The sequence below is a fragment of the Vipera berus genome (genome assembly GCF_964194415.1).
Source record: "Vipera berus genome assembly, chromosome: 3".
Lineage (NCBI taxonomy): Eukaryota > Metazoa > Chordata > Lepidosauria > Squamata > Viperidae > Vipera > Vipera berus.
Genome location: NC_138204.1, coordinates 165,384,620 through 165,390,619, shown reverse-complemented (window position 1 = coordinate 165,390,619; position 6,000 = coordinate 165,384,620).

The window sequence follows — 6,000 nt, the reverse complement described above, 5'->3', positions numbered from 1 at the left end:
CCTTCCACCCACCCATTTGAGAGCACATTTGCAGACGGAGCAGCCGCGTGTCTGGAGCCAAGCCCCGCCCAGGAGACGGTCAGCAAGGTGGGCTCGGAAGATGCGCTGGAGAGGCGGGCTTGGGGCGGCCATGCCGAGGCCGGCTGGTGAGGGCCGCTGCGTGGTCTGCGGGCAAGAGGGGCGCCAGGCCCGCCGGAAGTCCCCGGAAGTTCCTGGAACGGGCTGGCAGGCACGCTCTTCCCCGGCCTGCCCGAAGTCCCCAGAAGTTCCTGGAACGGGCTGGCAGGCATGCTCTTCCCCGGCCCGCCGGAAGTCCCCGGAAGTTCCCCAAACTTGGAACGGCCTGGCGGCGGGCGGGCGCTCCCTCCCCGATCCGCCGGGGAGCGTCTCCCAAAGCGCAGCGTCTGGCGGCCGGGAGTCCGTCGGCCTGGTCGCTGGCGAGCTGGCCCGCGGCTAGGGCCGGGGCCCAGGAACAGGTAGCCGGGTGCGGGTGGGGGAAAGGAAAGCCGGGCGCGGGCTTCTGCGGCTGGTTGCGAGGCCGGATGCGGGCATCTGCCGGGAGAGATAGCGGGTAGCAGTTGAGCATCTGCTTATGCTCAGATGCCGCTTGGGTGAGGGGGAGGGGCTTCCTGCCGCTCCCGGGGTCTGGCGTTTGCAAGGGGGAGGGGAAGGGGCTTAGAGGCTCTTGGGGGTGGGAAGGGAGAGTCACGATGGAGGGGGGACTGGACTAAGGAGGCTTGAAGTTGCTTTGCAAGAACGGGGACGCTCGACTGTTTTTTTTTTCCGGCGTATAAGACGACCCGGCGTATAAGACAACCCCCCAACTTTTGAGAAGATTTTCATGGGTTCAAAAGTCGTCTTATACGCCGGAAAATACGGTACATGATGTCATTTTAAAAGTTCAAATGGTTTCACCCTTAATCTTATAACTGCAGATCTTCTGTCAGCTTTTGTCGCCAGGTCCTCAGTACTGTCAAAATGTGGTTTAATTTATCACAAAAAATGGCAATACTTGGATTTTTTTTTAACCTATTGATTTTTAAATTGTTTTTTCCCAATAAAGTAATCACAGACATTATCCCAACTCTGTGTCTGGTAGACATAAAGTTCTTAGAAGAAGGCATATGGAGCTTTTCTTCAGCTATTTTTTCCTTAAGGAAAGCAGCTAGAGCTATGGTTGAAAATTAAAGTTTTAAAGGATGTTTGAGCATTTTTGTGATTTCAATAGTGGCTTCATGTTAAGGAAACAGACTATAATCTTTTCACCACTTTACAATAAAAATTATCATATATTACTGTCTTTGTAGGGTGCTGTTCTTAAAGGCACACTTAGAGCAATTAATTGAAAAATTAGCATTTCTCTCTGGGACTCATGTAATGCAACCATCCATTAAATGATGTTATGTTTCTTATTTTTATATGTTTACATTTATGAGCTTCCTTTTTGTCCCAGAGGAACTATAGTGATTTACATTATAAAATGTAAGGTAGTGTCAAAATACACCTATTTAGAAAAAAATCTTTAAAAAATAGAGAGTGAATTATATGTAAAGTATGTGAGTGAGGGGTTTGAAATGAAAAAGTTTTTATCATCCATTCAAAGCTAGGGTTATTAGATACCTGAACAAGTAAAGCAAGACAAGGAACATTGGAAAGGAGGAGGACACATTGTTTAACTTTATTGGCATCAGCAACAAAAATTACACTGAAATACTGCAAAAAAAGGGTGGGCTATATGTATATGAAATCATTTTTTGCAGCTTCATAAAGAGTGGCTTTTCAATTGTATGAATGTGTTATAGCTGGTTAGACAGCAAAAGCCTTCAGCATGTAATTGGTTCAGATCTTGTCAATTTCAAGCAGCAGTGGAGGGTATTACAGGTAATCCTTATTTAACCACCACAATTGGGAAGGCAACTCCCTTGCTAAGCAAAGCAAGTGGGAAATCATGTGGCCATGACTTACTTTTCTTTTTCCTACTCCCCTGCCCTTTGGAATGCTCAGTCTAGTAGTGCAGGGATACCTGACTGACAAGACTAATCACTTTCACACTTTCTAGCTTTTGTTTTCGCTTAGCAAGTCCCCCACCTTCTGAAATGTTTACCTGGTGCTGAGATAATTAGCAAGAGGAGAAATATTGTTTGTATTTACATTCATTGAAAAAGAAGGGAGTACAAGAGAGTAAGGAGGCACATACTGGCGAGTACATATCAAAAACAATGCCACCGGTTGTGAATGCAGTTGGCAAACAGTCACTGTATTCCCCATTGTGTGCCTGTTTATTCTCTTGTAATCCCTTCCTCTCCAATCTGTCTGCTTTGCAAGGAAGATTGGGGAGAAAAACAACATCTCAGACAAGGGGTCAATGTATAGTGAATGTAATGGCAATCATGTGACTGAGAGACCCTGTAAAGGTCATAAATGCAGGCATTGGTCATAGAGTTATTTTTTGCAGCACCATCATAACTTTGTACAATTGCTGAATAAGATAGTCAATAAGCAAGGAATGTAGTATGGCTTGTAATATAATTTATTGTCCAGAAAAGGAAAGACAATAGTGCAATCCACTCTTTTGGCTTTTATTGTTTATTCAATAAATTAAATAGTTAAATAGGATACACATGAGCCAGAAGTTTGATTCAGTAACTAAAAAGGCAAATGCCTTATCAGGATGCAATAATTGCAACATAGAATTTAAATCAGAAGTAGTAGTTTTTCCAATCTACTCTGCCATGGTTAGACACCTTTGGAAGTATTGTGCCCAATTTGGGAAAACTATAATTGAAAAGAAACAATGTCAAATTGGACCAAGTTTAGTGGAAGGCTACCAAAGTAAAGGATACAAAAACCAATCCCTATGAGGAAACATTAAAAGATCTGGATATGTCTACACAAAAGACTACTAAGGATGAAAAAGTAACACCCAGAAATGGGGATTTAGTCCCCATTACCCCAGAAAGCAAGATTTCAACCAGAGATCTAAAACTACAGGAATGAGGTATGGGTTAGACATCAGAAGGATCTTCCTGATTATATATGCTATTAACCAGTGGAATGGGCTGCTACATGAGGAGTTTGAACAGAGGCTGTCAGATTCTCTGATAGATCTTCCACTACTAGGTGCCTCCTTCAATGCTACAGTTTTATGACTATAGAATAAGACCCTTATATTGTGAACATCCAATTTATTACTAGATGATAACAAAGAATTAAATGCTTTTGAATTGAAAAATTATTCCCTGCAACCAAGGCCCTAACCTCCATTAGGATTTCTATTTGGAATGGTTCTCAGCCACAAGTTGCTTTGATAAACTTTTTTAAATGAACATGATTACCTCAGTGAACTATGTCTTCCTACTTTGTTGTTGTTAGTTGCGAAGTCGTGTCCGACCCATCGCGACCCTATGGACAATGTTCCTCCAGGCCTTCCTGTCCTCTACCATCTTCTGGAGTCCATCTAAGCTCACGCCTACTGCTTCAATGACTCCATCCAGCCACCTCATTCTCTGTCGTCCCCTTCTTCTATTGCCCTCAATCTTTCCCAGCATTAGGCTCTTCTCCAGTGAGTCCTTCCTTCTCATTAGGTGGCCAAAGTATTTGAGTTTTAGCTTCAGGATCTGGCCTTCTAAAGAGCAGTCAGGGTTGATCTCCTCTAGGACTGACCGGTTTGATCGCCTTGCAGTCCAAGGAACTCGCAGGAGTCTTCTCCAGCACCATAGTTCAAAGGCTTCAATTCTTTGGCGCTCAGCCTTTCTTATGGTCCAGCTTTCACTGCCATACATTGCAACTGGGAAGACCATAGCCTTGACTATACGCACTTTTGTTGACAGGGTGATGTCTCTGCTTTTTAGTGTGCTGTCTAGATTTGCCATGGCTTTCCTCCCAAGGAGCAAGCGTCTTTTAATTTCTTGGCTACAGTCCCCATCTGCAGTGATCTTGGAGCCCAGGAAAATAAAATCTGTCACTACCTCCATTTCTTCCCCATCTATTTGCCAGGAATTGAGAGGGCCAGATGCCATGATCTTGGTTTTCTTAATGTTTAGTTTCAACCCAAGTTTTGCACTCTCCTTCTTCACCCGCAACACAAGGCTCTTTAGTTCTTCTTCACTTTCTGCCATTAGAGTGGTATCATCTGCATATCTTAGGTTGTTGATGTTTCTTCCGGCAATCTTAATTCCAACTTTTGATTCATCTAGCCCTGCCTTTCTCATGGTGTGCTCTGCATATAAGTTAAATAGGCAGGGCGACAGTATACAGCCTTGCCGGACTCCTTTCCCAATTTTGAACCAATCAGTGGTTCCGTGTCCAGTTCTCACTGTTGCTTCTTGGCCCGCATATAGATTTCTCAAGAGACAAATAAGATGGTCTGGTATGCCCATCTCTTTAAGGACTTGCCAGAGTTTGTTATGATCCACACAATCAAAGGCTTTAGCATAGTCAATGAAGCAGAAGTAGATGTTTTTCTGGAACTCTCTAGCTTTCTCCATGATCCAGCGTATGTTAGCAATTTGATCTCTAGTTCCTCTGCCTCTTCGAAATCCTGCTTGTACTTCTGGTAGTTCTCGATCCACATATTGCTGGAGTCTAGCTTGTAGAATTTTAAGCATAACTTTACTAGCATGAGAAATGAGTGCAATGGTGCGATAGTTTGAACATTCTTTGGCACTGCCTTTCTTTGGAATTGGAATGTAAACTGATCTTTTCCAATCCTGTGGCCACTGTTGAGTTTTCCAAATTTGCTGGCAAATTGAGTGTAGCACTTTTACTGCATCGTCTTTTAAGATTTTGAATAGCTCAGCTGGAATACTGTCACCTCCACTAGCTTTGTTGTTGCTCAGCTTTTCTAAGGCCCACTTCACTTCACATTCTAGGATGTCTGGCTCGAGGTCAGTGACCACTTCATTGTGATTATCAGGGACGTTAAGCTCATTCTTGTATAGTTCTTCTGTGTAATTTTGCCACGTCTTCTTAATCTCCTCTGCCTCTGTTAGGTCCCTGCCATTTTGGTCCTTTATCATGCCCATTTTTGCATGAAACGTTCCTTTCATGTCTCCAATTTTCTTGAAAAGATCTCTGGTCCTCCCTATTCTATTGTTTTCTTCTATTTCTTTGCATTGTTCATTTAAGAAGGCATTCTTATCTCTTCTAGCTATTCTTTGGAATTCTGCATTTAATTGGGCATATCTTTCTTTTTCTCCCTTGCCTTTCGCTTCCCTCCTTTCCTCAGCTATTTGCAAAGCTTCCTCAGACAGCCATTTTGCTTTCTTGCATTTCTTTTTCTTTGGGATGGTTTTGGTTGCTACCTCTTGTACAATGTTGCGAACCTCTGTCCATAGTTCTTCAGGTACTCTGTCTATCAGATCTAATTCCTTAAATCTATTTGTCACCTCTACTGTATATTCAACAGGGATATGATTTAATTCATACCTGACTGGCCTAGCGCTTTTCCCTACTTTCTTTAATTTAAGCCTAAACTTTGCAACAAGAAGCTCATGGTCTGAGCCACAGTCAGCTCCTGGTCTTGTTTTTACTGACTGTATAGAGCTTCTCCATCTTTGGCTGCAGAGCATATAGTCAATCTGATTTCTGTGTTGACCGTCTGGTGATGTCCATGTGTAAAGCCGTCTCTTGGGTTGTTGGAAAAGAGTGTTTGCTATGACCATCGTATTCTCTTGACAAAATTCTATCAGCCTGTGCCCTGCTTCATTTTGTACTCCAAGGCCAAACTTGCCTGTTATTCCAGTTATCTTTTGGCTTCCTACTTTAGCATTCCAATCCCCCATGATGATAAGGACATCATTTCTGGGTGTTAGTTCTATAAGGTGCTGTAGGGCTTCATAGAACCGGTCGATTTCACCCTCTTCAGCACCGGTGGTTGGGGCATAGACTTGGACTACTGTGATATTGAATGGTTTGCCTTGGATTCGAACTGAGATCATTCTGTCATTTTGAGGATTGTATCCCAGTATTGCTTTTCCTATTTTTTTATTGACTATGAAG